The sequence below is a fragment of the Seriola dumerili genome, unplaced genomic scaffold (genome assembly GCF_002260705.1).
Source record: "Seriola dumerili isolate Sdu_G_001 unplaced genomic scaffold, Sdu_1.0 BDQW01000138.1, whole genome shotgun sequence".
Classification (NCBI taxonomy): domain Eukaryota; kingdom Metazoa; phylum Chordata; class Actinopteri; order Carangiformes; family Carangidae; genus Seriola; species Seriola dumerili.
The window spans coordinates 8929325-8948763 of NW_019174393.1; the positions used below are offsets into that span (position 1 = coordinate 8929325).

Sequence of the window (19439 nt, forward strand, 5' to 3'; positions counted from 1 at the left end):
TGTTGTACAGCCTCAGTGTGGACATGAGATATGAGCAGTTTAACCAAAGGATGATTTGATTTGAGGGAATTTTAGAGGCTGGAAGAGGTGAAAGTATCTAATAAAGAAATTAAGGAAAGACACAAAAATAAAAATCATTTTGTGAAACAGAAACAATATTTTCATTCCTTTAATCTTCTGGGAAACTGTACAGTTTATCTTCACTCACAAACACCTCCACACACTGGTGAGTGTTTGTTAAAAATGTGAGAAGCCAGGACTGAATTGTTTTGTCTTTGGAACATCTTTCCATTTGTTTCCTGTCCTCACTTCTTCTGACCTCTCCTTCCCTCCCTTTCCTCTTACCTCCTTCACTCTCTCTATCTTCTCCTTCCACATGCAAACTGAACTCTGTCTCTTATCTTGTCACCAGCGGTTTATTTTCCTATCCGCCCACTATAATGACATTATTCCATACCCCAGTCGTCCATATCTGCACCAGTATCCTTTTGAAGGGCATCACCCTGTTGGTGGTCTTTACCACTCACACACTCCAGCAACACTGTTACCATGGAATAAAAATAGAGTTTCCAACAGCAAAGCAACATAAAACTCAAATTTTTACTGTAAATCTGAATCTTAGTGCTTAATGTTATTTCCTGCCCCATCATGTGCTTCTCTTTTTTCTAATTTTTCATGGAAAGTGTCACTGAGTATCCAGTTTCTGTGGCCAATAGTTCAAACTAGAAACCAGATTAATAACTTCAACTGGTTTCAGATGCACCACCAAAGCATAAAGGAAACATTTTAGGGCAGAAAGAGGGTGAACATTTATGTTTGTGTGAGGGACAAAGGAAAGAGAAAGTGCCTGAAACACACACACACACACACATGCTTGCTTAATTTTTGCATTTTGCATATATCAGCAGTTTGGAGAAATTAGTTGTTAGACTCATTCAACCAGAAAACCTGGGTTAACAGACCCACCCACCTCCACTGACCTCGCACGTTGACCTTCACCAGACTGCCGTCCTCCTCTGTGAAGAAATTTCCAAGCTGGGATCAAAACATCCTCAGGTCATCAGGGTCATTTTGTTTTTCACACACTAAAGCATATCAAACACTCCGAGAGCCGACTGCTGACAGTCCATACATGTAGCATATGCGCTGGTGTTTACCTTCACATATGGCAACGCTTTGCACGTGTCTGAGCACCTGGGAGTGTGCGGAGGACCGGCTCTGCTTTCTCCATCTACTGTCCTAATAAAAGCCAGTGGAGGGAGACAGAAGGGATGGACAGAGCAGTAGAGAGGAGGAGGAAGAGAAACGCATGTATGATTCCCTGATTTATGTGATGGCCGAAGAGAGAGAGGGAGGGAGAGAGAGATAAGAGCGAGTGGAGAGACAACCCAGTGAGCAGCAGGCAGCAGACATCAGTTCACCTTCATGTCTCTGCCGAGTCTCAGAGTCAGAATTTCTTTTATCTGTTTGTCACACCGTTTCAGAGCAAGAAGAATGCATAAAATTACATATTTAAACAGCAAAACCATGTGTCAGAGAAGTCCATATGGATAATATATTCCCACAAGACATAGTGCCATACATGTCCTCTAAACAGTCACCTTCTCATTAAGCTCTAGACAGGTGGAGGGCTTACAGAGAGCTTAACAGTGTGAAATTGCTCATTGGGAAAATAAAGGAGAAACTAGAACAATTAATGACTCACTTCATCTGCATCATTTAAGCAAGTTGAATGAAGGATTCAATCAAAGCTGGACTCACTTGCAGGTGTAAAATCCAGTGTTAAAGGGACTATTTGTAAGTTTTCTCTGCCACCAAATGTAGTTTCTTGCCGGGAGCAGGTGGTGGTGCTTGAGGATCTTCAGTCGTCGTTGTGTTTACAAGACAAAAGGTTATAAGCTGAGCAGCGGTACGTCTTTGGGGCAGATTGGAGGTTACAGTGAGTCGCTATCAGAAAGTGATGAAACGGGCTGGGGCTAGCTGGTTAGCGTGCGTCAGTTTTCTCACATATCAAGCAAAAATACCAAACATCAGCTGGTTCCAGCTTCTCAAATTAGAAGATTTCTCCTGGTTTTATATCATTGTAAATGAAATATTTTGGGGTTTTGGACTGCTGGTTAGAAAAAAACAAGCAATTTAAACACACAAACACACACACCACACCTTTCTCTGCACAGACTGAGTGTTGATAAGATCCCACTGATACCGGTTCACAACACAAAAAACACAGATGTCCTTGAGATAACATGTTTTTGTGAGCACGTGTGCAGTTAAATGTTTATCTACATACAATGCAGCTTGTCTTTCCATACATACTGTATATATATATAGTGATAAAGTGGAGCACTGGGAGTCAGGAGGAGAAATAAAAATTGAGTGACTGCAGAGAGAGTGGGATGGGCTTGCATTGGCTTTGGGACGATGTGGTTTCAATCATCACACATCACATAACACGTGAGTGAAAAGAAAAAGAAGGAGAGGGTGATGGAGGGAGAGAAAAAACAGAGAGAGGAGGAGAGGGAGGTCTGAGACCAAAACAAACAGCAGCTCAGCTTCAAACACATTCAGGGTATACTCCATGTTTTCAAGGTAAATAATTAATGATCTCACTTGTGGTTTGAAGGCATGAACTTGTTTCTTGTTGGTTTTCTTTTTGCATACAGAGTTGGCATTATTTCCCTATTAAATGGTTTGTAAAGTAAATAAATTACTGGAAGAAAGAAGGCGGGAGGGGCAGAGGGTGAAAAGTAGCAAGATGGAACTGACGGGAGGCAGGGAGCAGTAGGAAAAACTTTTGAGAGGAAATAAAAACAATGTGAGAGGAGTAGAGCCCCTAAAATAAGCTGTTAGCCACTGACAGTCCAAACATCCACCAACACTGATGACATTTTCCTCTTCTTCTTCTCCTCCTACTTTTCCTGCCCGTTTCTCTGACTTTTAATGTGTTCACAGAAAATTCTCCCATACTGCTCGACTGACTGTGTTGACTTCAGCTCGTTACTTGTCAGGATGGCCGAGCGGTCGAAGGCGCCAGACTCAAGGTTGACTCCTTCCTAACCAAAGGGACTTCTGGTCTCCGAATGGAGGCGTGGGTTCAAATCCCACTCCTGACAAACTTCTTACCTGCAGGCTTTTGTGTAAAATTAGTTTTCTTTTCAACACAGACTCAGCAAACACATGAAGTACATGATGAGAAATGCTTTAATTGGCTGAACAACGAACTGCACTGTGTCACAGGTGAACTGTCCTTACCAGTTGTTAATGAACAGATGATACCAGGAATAAAAGGAGCTTCCCATCTCTTTGTGAGAGGCGGATATGAAATAGTTCAGTTGGTAAAGCTTTATTTTATGTGTGACTTTGACTAGAAATTCATTAATGGTTGTCAGGGTGGCCGAGTGGTCTAAGGCGCCAGACTCAAGGATGACTCCTTCCACAGCAAAGGGATTTCTGGTCTCTGAATTGAGGCGTGGGTTCGAATCCCACTCCTGACAGGGTTTTTACCTGCAGGCTTTGTATAAAGTCATCTACAGCGAACTGCTGAACTCTGTTAACTACTTCTTAATGAACAGACGGCTCCAGAAGATAAGATGAGAAGCTCACATCTCTTTGTGTGAGTTTTGGAGCCAATGTGAAGCATTTTAGTGGGTTAAGCTTTATTTTGTGATGGACTTTAATGAGGAGCCATCACAGAGTCGTCAGGATGGCCGAGCGGTCTAAGGCGCCAGACTCAAGGTTGACTCCTTCCTAACCAAAGGGACTTCTGGTCTCCGAATGGAGGCGTGGGTTCAAATCCCACTCCTGACAGGGATTTTACCTTCAGGATTTGTGTAAAGAGAGTTTTTTCTTTTCAACACAGACTCTGGAACAATTTGTTAATGAACAGACAATAATGAACAGGCTGTGGCAGGAATACAAGGAGCTTATCATCTTTTTGTGTGAGTTTTGGGGCAAACACGAAGCATTTCAGTTGGTGAACCTTCATTTTCTGAGTGACTTTGACAAGGAGTAAATACAGTGACGTCAGGATGGCCGAGTGGTCTAAGGCGCCAGACTCAAGGATGACTCCTTCCTGATCAAAGGGACTTCTGGTCTCCAGATGGAGGCGTGGGTTCAAATCCCACTCCTGACAGCTTTTTTTACCTGCAGGTCTTTGTGTAAAATTTGTTTTCTTTTCAACACAGATTCAGCAAATCGATGAAAACACAGTAACTGAGCTGCACAGATGAACTCTGTTATTAATGAACAGACTGCACCAGGAATGAAAGGAGCTTCCCGTGTCTTTGTGAGACGGTTTGGGTGTAAGTATATGAAGCAATTCAGGTGGTAAACCTTCATGTGGTAGTGACTTTGACAAGTTGTTCGCACAGAGTTGTCAGGATGGCCGAGCGGTCTAAGGCGCCAGACTCAAGGTTGACTCCTTCCTGAGCAAAGGGACTTCTGGTCTCCGATTGGAGGCGTGGGTTCAAATCCCACTCCTGACACATTGTTTACTCCTCGATTCATCGCTGTTGTCCTGTAATGATAGAGAAACACACATTTATTTCATTCTTTTCCTCGTAACCCCCCTCTCTCTGTCTCTCTCTCTCCCTCTCTCTCTCTCCACCGGTGGGCAGGAGGGAGGTTTGCACATCAGAGACCAGTCTCGGGTGGCGACACACAACTTGTGGGCTCTTTTGTTTCTCTCCGCTTTCCTTCTCTCTTTCTCTGTTTCAAACTTCTCGCTCGTGTTTCTCGACGCGGAAATCTTGGAGAGCTTTTGGAAAGCAGCCGCCTCCCGCCCTCTGTCCCTCCCCCTCCTCCTCCTCTTTTTCCCTGCGTGTGTAATTAGTTGGACAGCGTTTGGAAACTTGTGATGGACCGGGGAGAAATCTCACTTTATTTCTGACACCTGTTGCTGAGGACACCGCGCGCACAGCCGTACACAGCGAGGAGCGCGTGCTACTGACTTCCCTACTTTGTTTCTACGTTTCTACGTTTCTACCTGACAAGTTGGGACTTTGTGGACAGTGACAGGTCCACGGACCGCCGGAGGCTGCGTTAAACATCTGCACGGTCCCACAAAACGACTTTCTGTGGCTCAGACCAGGACTTGGCTGTGGTATTTTTTCTGCGAAGGTGATTGAACAGTGAAAATTAGGCCGTCGTGTTTCAAGAACAAAGTGACACTTGGAAGAATTTGTATGTGTCATCGAGTGAGCTGCTGTGGGATCTGTCTGGAGGGTTACCCCCTTCAATAAAAAACACCGACCTGTTTCTAGTTTCCCAGCCGGACTGAGAGTCACACTTTTCGGATTGGAGCGCTTCGGGTGGTCTGAGGAGAAAGTTTTCAACAACTGGGTTCGAGCTCATCAGACAAGGTAAAAAAAAAATACAATCATTTTTATAATGAATTTTAGAAAGGGAAGTCAGAGGGATACCACAAAGTATACACAGTTCATTACATCCTGAACACACTCTACACTGTCTGTTAAATGCTACAGAAATGTCATTTATTCAGATTTATTTGATGTGTGTGTGTGTGTGTGTGAGTGAGTGAGTGAGTGAGTGAGAGAGAGAATGTAGCCAGCTTGCCTTTGAACTTGAACACTGTTGTGATAGTTTGGATAAAACTGTAGTTTTGGACGCTCTGAGCTGGATGTGCTCATCTGAAGGCAGTGTGAAGAAGTTGGTTCAAACTTTGCTCCATTTGAACTTGTAGTCGTCCACACAATGTTTCCGTTGTCACAGTCTACTTACAGAATGGGCTTATTTCATGACTTTTGGCTTTGACTTTGCAAATGACAGTGGTGAAATGCAGTGTGTGTGTGTGTATGTGTATGTGTGTGTGTGTGTGTGTGTGTGTGTGTGAGAGAGAGAGAGAGATCTGCCAACCCCATCGGCCTAAATGAAGGCAGCCCTCTCGCTTTGCGGTGGAGACTGGGACTATTTTGGTCGAAATGTTGCACAAATGTTTCTCTCAGTTTAGACAAGTTGCTCTGCCTTCATCTGGGCCAGAGGCTGTGTGGCATCTCACACTGACACAAGTCTGACTGTGACTCTGGAAGGAATCTGGACCCAGGCCACTTTATGTTTGACAGGTATCATAAACCCAAAGATTGTGTTGGTGACAGTTGAGGAAGAGCTCCACATTTTGACTAAAAAGCTCAGGGTAGGTGCTGTACATATTCTATTACATGTGACTAGTGAATATGCTGTGTTCACTGTGGGTCAGAGGTCAGCTGTGTGATCAAACAATATAGGAATAGATGTCCTCCATGGAAAATGCGTGGAAGTCTAAACTATAGAGCAGAGGACATGTGGTGAAGGTTTGTGCAGACATGACAACACATTCAAGATGTAATAACTTAAAATGCTAATTTAAAACAGAAACTCAGCCTTAGCAGTGTGTCTTAAAGTATTTAGTTTTGTCCACAACGATAAAGGATTTAAAATCGACCAGATGTTGCTGAATATTCTCTACATGCTGTCATGAAAATGTATTTGTATTAACACCTGTGACTGTAATCATAAAATAATATGCGTGGATATACTGTATGTATGTGATTATGGGTTGCTGATTTCATGTAGGAGTTTGCTTGTGTGTGTGTGTGTGTGTGTGTGTTTTCCTGTTTGGTAATGGGACATTCACAGATCAGTTACCTTTGGCCCCACACACGAACACTCTTAAGATCCCATTAACCACTTATGCAGAAAAAAATTGTGGCTGAGTGAAACTTTTTGTTTGAGTTCACAGAACTTTTCTGGATCTAGAGATGTTTAGTCCAAATTTCAGCAAGATCTTAAAAATCTTTTCGGTCATCACAAGAACTCCAAAGCACAGGTCATATTTAAAAAATGTATTCTTCATTTAATCAAACAGTATCACTGATTGAAATTTCTTTCTCTAGAAAGTCAAAAATACAAGGAAAATTCAGAGTTAAGCTAAATTTTTAACAGGAAAAGATAGTAACACATGTTTGTATGTTTTAAGGAGCAAGTGGAAAATGCAAGAAAATACATGGTTCCACAATAAAAGAACATTTTATTCATTGGTATTTATTATAGAGACACATTTAATCAACAGAAGACGAATGCTTCATGTTTTTTAAATTATCAAAACATTTTTATTTTTTTTTTGTCAAGGACAGACATAGCAGAGCAAAGTGAGTTTCTCCGTCTGTCAGCATATGTGAAAGCAGATCAGATTCATTTCCAACATGAGCTGTGACGGCTGCAGAGGTCGTCTCTGGCGGTGACGTCTCCGGTTCGCATTTGCACTTTTCAAGGTTTTAAAGTCTAAAACCCACATGAGCTGTGGACCAGACTGACAGCCACGCTGATAAACCCTGCAAGAGGAGGAGAGGAAGTGTGTGTGTGTGTGTGTGTGTGTGTGTGTGTGAGTGAGTGAATGTGAGAGAGGGTAGATAGTAATGTTAGATGTGTAGATAGAGGTGGTGAAAAGTGTTGCTGTCAACAGGTTAGCCATTAGAGAGAGATAATCTCTCTTCCTCCTCCCTCCCTGTCTACCAAATCAACTTCTGCTCTTTCTCTTCCCTCCCTCTCGCTGTTTCATTCATGTCTCGATTTTTCTCTCTGTGCCTTTATAGCTTTTCTCTCTCTTTCCTGCCTCTTGTTCACTCTTCGGTTCCTTCGTTAAGTCTCTGTCACTGCTGCATTATTTTGGATTTGACATTCAGTTTTTGTTGTTGCTTTATGCAACTCTCATTTCACTCTTGTTGCGTTAAAATTGTGTGACTCAAAGCATTTTCACAGTTTTACTTCAGCTGGAAGATTAAATGGTTTTAGGGCTTGTAATGCACTTTGAAGCCCACTGGAAAAACTCAAGCATGCCTTCAGCTCATGGCGGCCTCACTTAGTGTTTGAAAGGTCGCTGTAGATGATTAAATACCTCAAAATAATGATTTGTTTCTAATGAACAAGTAGCTTTATGTGTCTAGGACATCGAATCTGTATTCTGAACATTTTCTCCTTATTTGTTTTTTTTCCCTTGCCTGTCTGTCTGCTCTGGTACTGTGAGAAAGACCTTTTCTTTAACAAAACACTGAAGTGCTGCTTGAGTGTCTCGTCTATCGGGACTCGGTAATTAGGGAATGGGAGTAAGTGTGCATGTGTGTGTGTCTCCACACTAGATATTTGAGAAGATGGGATGTCTGCAAGCATCAATGGATCCTCAAGGTCATTCATGAGTGTATTGTGAAGTCTGTGTATGTGTGTGTGTGTGTGTGTGTGTGTGTGTCTCATACATTCAGACAATCAATTTGGAAGTAAGGAAATATTTCCTAATTAAAAGTTTCTGTGTGTTTTAAAAGTATGTGTGCATGTAAGTGTCTGAGAAGGGGGGGGGGGCTTTAACACTGGATGTATTACATGTGTGTGTAATGTGTGTGTTTTAGCTCACTGGGAGCACTAATGACTAACTTGGATTCTAACACACACAGACAGTGGTCCACGTGAAGTGGATGGCCTCTCCAGCTCTCCAGTTGAAGAGCCAGTATTTTAAACGCTCATCTCTGATTGGCTGACTTGAATCCTGGGAATTTCTCCCAGGATAGTGTATGACAGCAGCCCCCTCCACTCCTGGTGTGTGTCTCTGTGTCTGTGTCTGTGTGTGTGTGTGTGTGTGTGCGTGCGTCAGTCTGGTCCGTACAATGGTGCTGACTCTGCAAAGACAGATCTGTGTAAACTGTCAAATTAAGTGAAGGAAGAGGTGGCATTTTTTCTGGATTCTACATTTTAGATTTAAAGACAGTTGGAGCTGGAACGATTAGTCACTTAATCGATGGGTAGACAATTAATTTGCAACTTTTTGATAACTGATTTTTTGTTAAACTGAAATGGTGGTAAATTCAATATCTTTTGGTTTTGGACTGTGGCTCAGACGAAACAAGACATCTGAAAATGCCACCATAGGCTTTGGGAACTTTTGATGAATATTTGTCCCAATTTTCTGACATTTCGTATACCAAACTATTCATTGATAAATCAAGAAAATAATCAGCAAATAAATGAAAATTAGCTGCAACCATTTTCATGTTGCAGGAAAAAAAAGTTGGTTGTTGTGTATGTCTTGTGTTCATGGCATTTATTTATTTGTTGTAAACATTTTTACCTGTATTGTATATTGTAAAAACTATTATGAAAAGACAATTAACAGACACCCGAAACCAGAAACAACTTCAGATACCCTTATGGAGGCAAAGCAAGTTTCTGATGCTAAATGTATTTTTTTTTTCATCTTGACATCAAATATTAAGAGGAAATAGATGGATAAATACTGTCCTTCTTAACTTTCACTATAAAGTTTCATCCACTTCAAAATATACTGTAATACAAGTTGATGACTTGACTCAGAGGCACCAGCCTGCACTTAAGCTGCTCTGTGTGTGTGTGTGTGTGTGTGTGTGTGTGTGTGTGTGTGTGTGTGTGTGTGCGTGCGTGCGCGTGTTGACAATGCAGTGTGGCCATGCGGTAGTCATTATGGTCAAGTGCTGTGTGTGTATGCATTTCTCTATGTATGTGTGCACTCAAAATGTGACCCTGTGGTATTCGTTATGGTGTCTGTGCTTTCTGTATCCTCAACGCCTGTGCATGTGTGTGTGTTAAGGTCTTTCTGGGCTGGTGGTTCAGGGCTATGCAGTGATGTCATTGGGGCGGCAGGGTGGGGTGACATGGGGTTAGAGTTTGGCAGAGGTCCTGACTCCAGCAGTCCTCAAAATGTGTCTGACCAGTAAGTATGTGACTGTCCCTGCTTGTCTGTGCACATGTGTCAGCATGTCAGCCTGTGTGTGTAGTATATGGTCAGTGGTGGCGGTCACCAGCTGTGTGCAAGCAGTGTCCTACACTAATAGTAAAAGTGGTTTATTGGAGACTTTATAGAGCCTGAAACCGTTTTATAAATCCGGCAGGCTGGTACGAGGGGACCATCACAGACCAAACAGCCACAAGACACACAGCATGAGACCAGAGGAGCTGCTGTAGCTGAACACTTTTCTGACCACTGACTTCATTTACATCAAATCCAGTATTGCAAAACAATAATAACAACACTTTTCCAATTTTAATATAATTTTAAAAGCATTTTTACAAATATGCAAACTTTAATTAAACTATGAATATTTATATCCTAGGTTAGTTGAGGTATAAGTAGCTAAAACTACAAGTCGAATTCAACAGCCCTGTGTTAAATCCTTGCCTCATTAAGTTATGTTGTTATATTTTTGTTGAAACTGTTTTCAGAGGTGGTGATTTGACGTTTGATTATTTTGGAGGCTGCAGTTTGTGATGCTGTTTAATTGCATTGTGTGTCAGCGAAAGGTGTTATCAATTAACTGATGGCATGAATTGTTATCTCCTAACCTTTTCAGGTTCCTCAGATTACTCATCCTAAAACCTTTACGCCCAACGTGGGGCTCGAACCCACGACCCTGAGATTAAGAGTCTCATGCTCTACCGACTGAGCTAGCCGGGCTCCATGTCACAGTAATGTTCATCATTTTTAATCTCAGGGTCGTGGGTTCAAGCCTACTTTGGTTTCAGGTTTTTTTGGGAACAATAAATGTGTAGGTATGTAAAGTTTTAACAGTGCACTGCTATCACTTGAGTTTGGCTTCGGTTATTTGCCTCCAAATGTTTCAAACATTCTTAAGATATGATATTATCAAATGTCAGTGTCTGTCGTAGGAATTTTATCCATGCCTGAACTTTACATGGGATTTCAGCCCAGGATATAAACAGCAAAATTGTTACTGCTGACATCTCCTCTTCTGTCATCCTTCCTTCTCCCTCTTTTCTTTCTTTTTCCTCTCATGTATCCTTTTCTCCTCTTTCCTCTCCTCTCCTTCCTTTTCCTCTCAGTAGCCCAGATCTGGCACTGATAAAACTATCAACAGCACACCTGCACTGGGTTGGAAAGGTGTCCCGCCCGCTCGCACGCACGCACGCACACACACACACACACACACACACATACAGAGATTAGACTACACACATAGTATAGACTGTAGAGGAGGTTGCAGAACAAAACAGATGGGGACAAGAATCTTATTTAGCACATGCTCACTACAATAAGTCTATTCTTTATGTTTAACTAACTGTCTCTCATTTTTTGAGGTGCATCACCCCTCATGCATCTTTCTGTTTCTCATAACTTCATTTTTACTTTATAGATCTCTATCAGCATAATACATTGGACATTACATAATTTGCACAAATTGAAGATGTGTTACTCAAAAAAATCTAAAACTTTAAAAGGGATTATTACTCTGTATATCAATTACTGCTTCTCTTTCAACATATGTAAGACCCATTGGGGATTTATAATAGTCCGATTAACCTGTAGTCAGTTTTGGAGTCTGAGTGTGTTGCTGTGAATTTCTCTCTTTTCCTAATCCCTGCCTCCTAAAAGGGTATATCGCCCAACGTGGGGCTCGAACCCACGACCCTGAGATTAAGAGTCTCATGCTCTACCGACTGAGCTAGCCGGGCATCTATGTAAGGAAATTATACAGTGAATCAAAACAACGTTATAGTAGTGACTGTATACGCAGTCACTCTAGATGATTTATATGTTACCAGAACAGCATGACACAGACTCACTGAAACTGGACTACACACCCCTGTGTCCTCAGTTGCTGAGGGATATTTAAGACAAGCTAGTCTAGTATTGCCTGATCTCCAAATGATGTTTGTTCTGTGTCGGTGCAGGAGACAAGTTTCTCTGAACGTGAATCTCAATTTCTTAATTCAATCAGAATTGTTGAATACTACTGATTGTTTAGTTGTCCATTTTTATGCCTCTGCGCAACCCAACGTCCGTATATAAGTACGTCTGTCCATCCCATTCTTGTGGACACGATATCTCAGTAACGCCTTGACGGAACTTCTTCAAATTTGGCACAAACATTCACTAGGACTCAAGGATGAATGGATTCGATTTTGGTGGTCAAAGGTCAAAGGTGAAGGTCATGTTGACCTCACAAAATGCAGTTTTTCCTTGTGATGGCAATATCTCTGTAATGCCTTGAGGCAGTTTTTTCAAATTTGAATGATTTGATGATATTTGATATTTCCCAACCTTTCAGATTACTCACCCTAAAACTCTTGCACCCAACATGACATTAAGAGTCTTTCACAATGCTAGCAGCCCGGCTAGCTCCGTCGGTAGAGCATGAGACTGTTAATTTCAGGGTCTTGAGTTTGAGCCCCATGTTAGGTGCAATAATTTTAGGGCATGTAGTCTGAAAATGAGGCTAGCCTTGTTCAGAACTGTCAATGAGATGTGTCTTCATTGATCTGATTGCAAATGGTCAACTCTAAGTACATCAGATTACACCTGGCATCGAAGTGGATCTCTACAGGTGTTTTGAGTGACCATTTGTGATTGGATCTCACTTTGCTGCTCTATATGCAAATAAACACAAATGTCTTGTTTTTAGCCAATCCGACTGGCTTCTTGAGCGTGTAGCTGAAGCTGATTCAGAGGTCAGACGTCAAAATCAGGTTACACTTAAATGATCATCTACAAATCTTTGTTGATGGTTGATTGTTGTATGAGGATCTTCACAATTAATGTTCTCAGTTTTCTCAGATGATTGATATTTCCCAATCTGTCAGATTACTCACATTAAGGGCCAAAGACACTGGTGTGTGAAGGCCTTTTGACATATTATTATTCCTGCAAGGGAACCCGATGTGCAGCTGAGCACAGCGAATGGCCACATTCTTCTGCACCTCTTCAAGTTGCTGAATTTTACAGATACATTGAAAACGGCATCTTCTCCATCCTGTTCCCATCATAGATGATGTCAAGGGACAAATACTAGACTGTATCCTGGAGTGTACATGAGTGACCCAGATGAGGACAGAGTAAATGATGTCCAGAGTGTGACAGACTGCTCTGGTCAAACCCCTGTAAAGGACAAACTGGCATGACAAAGTACATGAGGGACAAACCAACCAAGTGGGGTTTCAAGATGTTTGTGCTTTCAGGCTCCAGCAAGGGGCATACTGTGAGCCTTTCTGTATACCTGGAAGGAACAACTTCCCCAAAGCCAGGGACATACTTGTGACTCTGTCACGTCACTGCACAGCTGTGTGGTGTGACACAGAACACACAAAAGACCCCTGCAAAGTCAGTCAGTTGTGTTCATGCACCAGTTCTTGTAGCTTAGCTGGATGAAGGCTACTGTTCGGCACAAGTCATGGGCATATAGCAGGATGAATAGGGAAGTGCAAAGCATGCAATGTCTCCCTTTGCCTTTAACCAGACATATACTATTTTGAAGTTTGGCATCTTGATGAGGACTGAAAATTATAGGATAAAGATATTTTATTAATTCCAAAGAAAATTCTTGTGCCAGATGTCGCTCGTATTCTGTATTATTAATGTGATGGCACTTTCCTTTCATCAAAATTTGATCAGTGGTGTGTTTCAGTTTGAACACAGCATTTTCAGTAAACTGTAAAAAGGCCTTTATTGACGCTTGTTCTCTTACAATTCACACAGACTTTCCAAACTGATGGGTGAGGAAGCATCAGTCTGAATGCAGAGGGCCACAATGACATCCCATTCATATGGGCAACTGCCTTTGTCAGTGGAGATGGATCACTATTAACAGTTTTGACACCTCCTTCATCGGTATTCATTGTGTCGGCCACTGGCTTTGAAAAAAAAGTATCACTCCAAAGTTCTTATATTTAAGTTGTCAAACCACATGAAATGTAGGTGTTGTTAACATCTATGTTCCCAAGGTTCAGAGGTGGATTGAAATCCAGATCTAACCAAGGTGTCCTATGTTGTGATCTCATTGTTTACATACATCCAAACTATGGAGGGAATGGAAACTGTGATGCAACGACTGCTACGTGACAACACCCTTACCCACCCAACAACACAATAAGACAGAAACTGGCCCATCTGAATGGCTGCACACCCAAGAAAACAACCATTCACATATTCAAACCATTCACACTTCGCCTCATGTGACTTCAGAAATTCAACAACTGTCATCTACATTTGGTCTCAGGTGACCCCAAAGCCTCTAACGACTGTCAGACTGTCATAAGAACAGCTCTTATGACAGTCATGACAGTGACACTGATGACTTCTTGGATATACGAGAACTGTAACCATTTGTTCATGTGCCGTATCAAAACATTGGTGGTATTTGGTTTAAGCCCGGCTAGCTCAGTCGGTAGAGCATGAGACTCTTAATCTCAGGGTCGTGGGTTCGAGCCCCACGTTGGGCGGTAGAAGTTTTAGGGTGAATCAACTGAAAAATGGGAAATATCAATCATCCATTTGTATTAGGATCACCAGAAACAGATGTTAATACCAGGTGTGGACAGGGCTGAAGTGTCCTTGACTAACTATTCAACTGCTGCCAAACTTTACTTCTAGTATAATCCCTTTTTGTACAAACTCAGTTTTTCATACAGAGTTATAACTCAATGGCTGACCTGTAGCTCTGCATATATATATATATAGCACATACAGTTCGTTATTGAGGACATATACATGTTGATCAGCCTGTGAGGGTCCATTAGAAATGTTTTCAGAAGTATTCTTTTATCGGTTATCAACTCCAGGTGCAGATACTTGTGTAGTTCAAGGTATCCAGCAAATTTCCATCCTCATTTACTCCTTCCCAAAAACACCAACGGGGCTTTACACCCACAACCCAAAAAGATGCACATGACTCCATTGGTCCAGCCCGGCTAGCTCAGTCGGTAGAGCATGAGACTCTTAATCTCAGGGTCGTGGGTTCGAGCCCCACGTTGGGCGTGAGATTTTTAGGATGAGTTATATATGAGGAAATCAAAGACCTTAAATTGCTCTACAGGAGTATCTGACCTTGACCTCTGATCGCTCAGTTGGTAGACCATGAAACTCTTAATCTCATGCTGTCCGTTATTGTTTTTAGGTTGGTGGAAATTTAATTGCTGGAGTCCTAGAGTTTCATCAAAGAGGTATCTGCAATGATCAACATTGTCTACTTGTTGATGCTTGACCTTTCTGTTGTACTCACCCTAAAACTATTAACCTCCTAGCAATGTCATCAATACAAACTGCTGGACTCACTGCGAAACTGGAGGTAAAGGTTGTAAAGTCATTGGAGTTCATATTCTCAGCTATATCCATCAGTCAAATGTAGGTGCAGATGCTCATGTGGAGTATCTTGAGGACTTTGTTTCTCAACCTTGTGCTTATCCTCGCCTCTTAAAATGCACTCGCCCAACGTGGGGCTCGAACCCACGACCCTGAGATTAAGAGTCTCATGCTCTACCGACTGAGCTAGCCGGGCTGTGTAATGAATCATCATGGGTCATGTGATCAGCCACATCCATACCATGCTTGGGGTAGAGGCCCCATATCTTATGTTCTCTTTACTCTTTGTCAATCTAAGTCATCAAGACAAACTGCTGGACTCACTGCAAAACTGCAGGTAATGGTCAGTTACAGACTTTCATTGGAGGCCCTGGAAGTAGCCTCTTACCAGAAGTCAACTTGAGCTGCACACACTCCTGCGATTTAGCTCTAGGACTCCCGCAATATGATTTCCAGGCTCCTAGAAACACCTGCAACAGGCCATTGAGCTATGGCAGGCCACAGGTCAGCTATTGAGCCTCAGTGACAGCTGATTGGTGTGTGAGAGCCCTAATAACTGTGCATGAACATCTTTTAACACATTGTACACTACATGTACAAAGAGGGATAAAATTAGAGGCCAAGTTTGGCTTTAGTGTCATAGTTACTCAAGGGCACTTTTTAATGCTTGATATTTTCCCACCTTTCTGACCTACTCATCCTAAAAGTTGTATGCCCAATGTGGGGCTCGAAACCACAAGCCTAAGTTAGGCTGAGCTAGCCAGGGTGTGTCTGATATGTTATGCTTATAACTTTAGCTGTAGTAAGCTTAGGACTGGAGTAATATTACTGCCTTGTTATGTATCAGTAGTTTGATAGCAAATATTTTTTGTAGCAGTAACTGTGGTTTGATTTGAATTTCAAATCATCATCAAAGTGTTAGTATGGCATGTTTTTATAGTTAATTACTTCCTGTCACATGACCTTAGATGGAATGACAGGGCTGGGCATTGACTAGTGTCCTGCACCTTCCCGCTGTGTTGACCCATTGTAAATCATTTCACCCTGTCACTGTCGAGCAGTGAAAACACAGCAATGAGTGAAGCTATTCAAATCAACAGGGTGGTCCTCTACACACACACACACACACACACACACACACACACACACACACACACACACACACACACACACACACACACACACTGTAACCTGTATACCCGCTGACTCACACATTTGAACAGGGTAAGTACGTTCTTTGCAGAGGCAACACAGTTTGGCAAAAACAGGTGATAGTGAACTGTGTGTGTGTGTGTGTGTGTGTGTGTGTGTGTGTGTGTGTGTGTGTGTGTGTGTGGAGAGAATTGAGAGGGACCTAGTTGAAAGAAAGGGGAGAAGAAAGTAGAAGTCCAGATGGAGAGAAAGAAAGAGTGAAGGCAGTAAGAGAAGAGTGACAAGGAACGTTCAGTCATTCAGATGAGAGGAAACGCTGCCTCTTACTGGTCATTGTCTGCTACTACAACAGATCAAAGAAAAAAGATGAAGAGGTGAATCAAAATAAGTAAACTCAGTTGAAATACTGAGTTTTATACAACTTCATATCTGTGGCCTTGTGGTTTATATGCTGCTGCTGCTTTTCTGCTTTACAACACTGGGTGCAGAATTTTATAAATGAAGTCATTTGAAATAGACTGCACAGAATAAAGAAAGTCAGATAGAGAGACAGCAACAGACAATCCCAGAGTTTGACTTATTTGAGTCATACATACATATAATAGCTTGTCTCCCTATGATCATGAAAGTCTTTCAACAGTTAGTGTTAAGCAAACACATAAGCAAGTAGAAAGGCTCCTCTCTCTGCATCTAGGTGTTTCTGAAATCTTGTTATTTTTCTTCTCATCTTTTGTTTCTCTTCTTCCCTCAGCCATCTTCCTTTTTCGTCTGATTTCTCCCTTGTCTTTTCTATCTCTTCCTCCACCGTGTGTGTGTGTGTGTGTGTGTGTGTGTGTGTGTGTGTGTGTGTGTGTGTGTGTGTGTGAGTGTGAGAGAGTGTTGGAGGAGGTGGATAACATAATGAGATTCCCAGTGCCCAGGTGCTCATTCTAGATAATTACTGAGTGGGTTTTTCTGTAGCCAATCTCCAAACTGAAGCAAAACCAAATCTGTCAGCACACACACACGAAAAGAAAGAGGAAGAGAGAGGATCAAATTAAATTTATTCCCACTATCTTGTTTCTGATTGCGAGCTAGCCACTCTTCTATCCTCTCTAGCTCTTGTTCTTAGATGTTTTTCAATCATTCTATCACCAATCCTATCTTTGTTTTTTTTTTTCCTCTTGGACACTCTCACTCTTCTCCTTTATCCCTCATTCTCATTCTCTTTTTTCCATTCTCTCATTTCACTCTCTTTTCTTTTCCTCGTTTTCTCTCCTCTGACCATCCTGTCTTCTGTTTATCCCACATCTCGACTGCAGTGTGTGTGTGCGGAAGAAGGATCGACAAAGCATTAGTCAGTTGTCTGGGAAAAAAAAAAAAAAACAATCACAGAGGTAGCAGACAACATTGATTTACACACAAACACACACACATCAAAACTCATTCATCACTGATTGGCTAAAATGATTTATTAGGAAGTGCACTGACTATAGCTGCGGTTGCCTGTAGACCGGTCTGACAGGACCAGAGCACTGCATTGCGTTAAAAGAGGACACTGACTCTTTGCCAGATGTGCTTTTTAGATAACAATGAGACTATTTCACCTGTATCCGTCCTCTTCCTTTGTGGTTTTATGATGTGGAGCTTCTTTATACTGTCCACTGAAACCAATGCACAGTCAGTCCTTAGATGAAGAGAGTGCCTTTATTTAACTGGGAATAGTTTTTGATGGTTTTTGATTAAATATTGTAATATTTTTGGAAAAGGAGAGATGACAGTGTACTCTTGTTGACGAACTCAACCCCCACCTCAGATTCACTTTTAAAATCCTGGTTGCTGCAGCTCTTGTCCATAAAATCATGAAAATAAAGTGAAGTAAATGCACTGTGTATCGTTACAGTCAAACATCACCAGTTGGAAAATCTTGGCATTTCATTGCCATTGTAACATGCGTAAAGTTACAACATTTCAGGCAGTAAACAATACTTGGTCCATATTTCAGGCTATGTAATGTCCCTAAACACTTAGTAGGTATTTCTTATGCTGAAGTAATTGACTTTAATGCCAAAATTTTCATAGTTTATTACATGGCTAGAAAGTTCCCTGCCCAGCTGTGCTTTCTCTGTGTGCCAACAGTGTCACAGGCATGTAGTGCTGGAAGAAAAATAAAAATAAAAAATGTTTGCATTGGACAAAATCATGTGTTTGCACACCTGGCCAATATTGACATTTTCTCCTGGATAGCAAGAATGTTGCTGTTGTGGGACAGATTTGAGTTTGTATTAAATACTGTGCGCATCACTGTATTGAAGAGTAACAGTACTTCTGCCTGAGGAGGATAGTCTACTACTCTTTTTTGCACTTGTCTTTAAAAATACCAGATTTTTTTGTCTCAGAAACAGAGAGCATTTGGCAGCACAAGCGAGCATCCTTTCCATGAAGCTGCTGGATCTCTGTGTTTGGATTAATGAGGGACAGAACAAAATCTGGGTCTCAGTCAGGGATTGAAAATCTGAACAGTGAATCAACAATGCCCTCCAATCCATTCCCCCCTGAATTTACTATCAGACTGTGGTTGAAGAGCTTAGAACAGAGCTCCTTCTTCTAATCTTTGGAAGCAAAAGAGTTAAAAATGCTTCTGCGGGGCTGTATCTCCTGGATTTCATCCTGCATATTTTAACACGTGCAGTAGCATATTTCACATCAGCGTCTGCCACTGCTGTGCCGCTGCGTCGTCTGTCAAATGCGCATGCCGCCTGAATTGAGATCAGATTTGTGTTATTCATTACGTTCAATAAATGTACAGGGATCTGTCTTTGCTGGCATTGGTTGCAAGGACGTTGTGTATACATGCAGCACTGGAATGCATGTGTCAGTGACAGCCTGGGCCTCATTGACATCACACTGTCACTCTAAAAATATGCACCGATATGAAGCCGCTTCTGTCTAAACAATCATTACGGCTCTTATCAGAGCTACCACAGGATTCAGGGATTATCTTTTTGTTCGTCTATGTGTGTGTTTCATTCAAAAACATAAATTGAGAAATTTCTGATTTGGGGCTTTAAAAATATTTGCTTACTCATCTTAGGTTGCCGTATTATTTAAAAAAAAAAAAAAAGTGGCATACATGAATGGATCTTAAGTTAAAATAATTACTATATATTACATTGAAAAATGGTTTCATTTTTGTATA

At 41.7% G+C, this 19439-nt stretch overlaps 10 non-coding genes across 10 annotated transcripts; 7 read left to right on the plus strand and 3 right to left on the minus strand.

Annotated features, from left to right (window-relative positions):
• The first annotated feature begins 3003 nt into the window (after window positions 1-3003).
• trnal-caa lies at window positions 3004-3113 on the plus strand. Its single transcript has 2 exons — window positions 3004-3041; window positions 3068-3113. It is a non-coding gene; the product is annotated as a tRNA-Leu (tRNA).
• Window positions 3114-3384: 271 nt separating this feature from the next.
• On the plus strand, window positions 3385-3494 carry trnal-caa. Its single transcript has 2 exons — window positions 3385-3422; window positions 3449-3494. It is a non-coding gene; the product is annotated as a tRNA-Leu (tRNA).
• Window positions 3495-3697: 203 nt separating this feature from the next.
• On the plus strand, window positions 3698-3807 carry trnal-caa. Its single transcript has 2 exons — window positions 3698-3735; window positions 3762-3807. It is a non-coding gene; the product is annotated as a tRNA-Leu (tRNA).
• A 215-nt stretch (window positions 3808-4022) lies between these two features.
• trnal-caa lies at window positions 4023-4132 on the plus strand. The gene is made up of 2 exons: window positions 4023-4060; window positions 4087-4132. It is a non-coding gene; the product is annotated as a tRNA-Leu (tRNA).
• Window positions 4133-4374: 242 nt separating this feature from the next.
• trnal-caa lies at window positions 4375-4484 on the plus strand. The gene is made up of 2 exons: window positions 4375-4412; window positions 4439-4484. It is a non-coding gene; the product is annotated as a tRNA-Leu (tRNA).
• A 5914-nt stretch (window positions 4485-10398) lies between these two features.
• On the minus strand, window positions 10399-10471 carry trnak-cuu. The gene has a single exon. It is a non-coding gene; the product is annotated as a tRNA-Lys (tRNA).
• A 943-nt stretch (window positions 10472-11414) lies between these two features.
• trnak-cuu lies at window positions 11415-11487 on the minus strand. Its single transcript has one exon. It is a non-coding gene; the product is annotated as a tRNA-Lys (tRNA).
• A 2690-nt stretch (window positions 11488-14177) lies between these two features.
• Window positions 14178-14250, plus strand: trnak-cuu. Its single transcript has one exon. It is a non-coding gene; the product is annotated as a tRNA-Lys (tRNA).
• Window positions 14251-14712: 462 nt separating this feature from the next.
• On the plus strand, window positions 14713-14785 carry trnak-cuu. Its single transcript has one exon. It is a non-coding gene; the product is annotated as a tRNA-Lys (tRNA).
• A 447-nt stretch (window positions 14786-15232) lies between these two features.
• Window positions 15233-15305, minus strand: trnak-cuu. Its single transcript has one exon. It is a non-coding gene; the product is annotated as a tRNA-Lys (tRNA).
• Between the last annotated feature and the right edge of the window lie 4134 nt (window positions 15306-19439).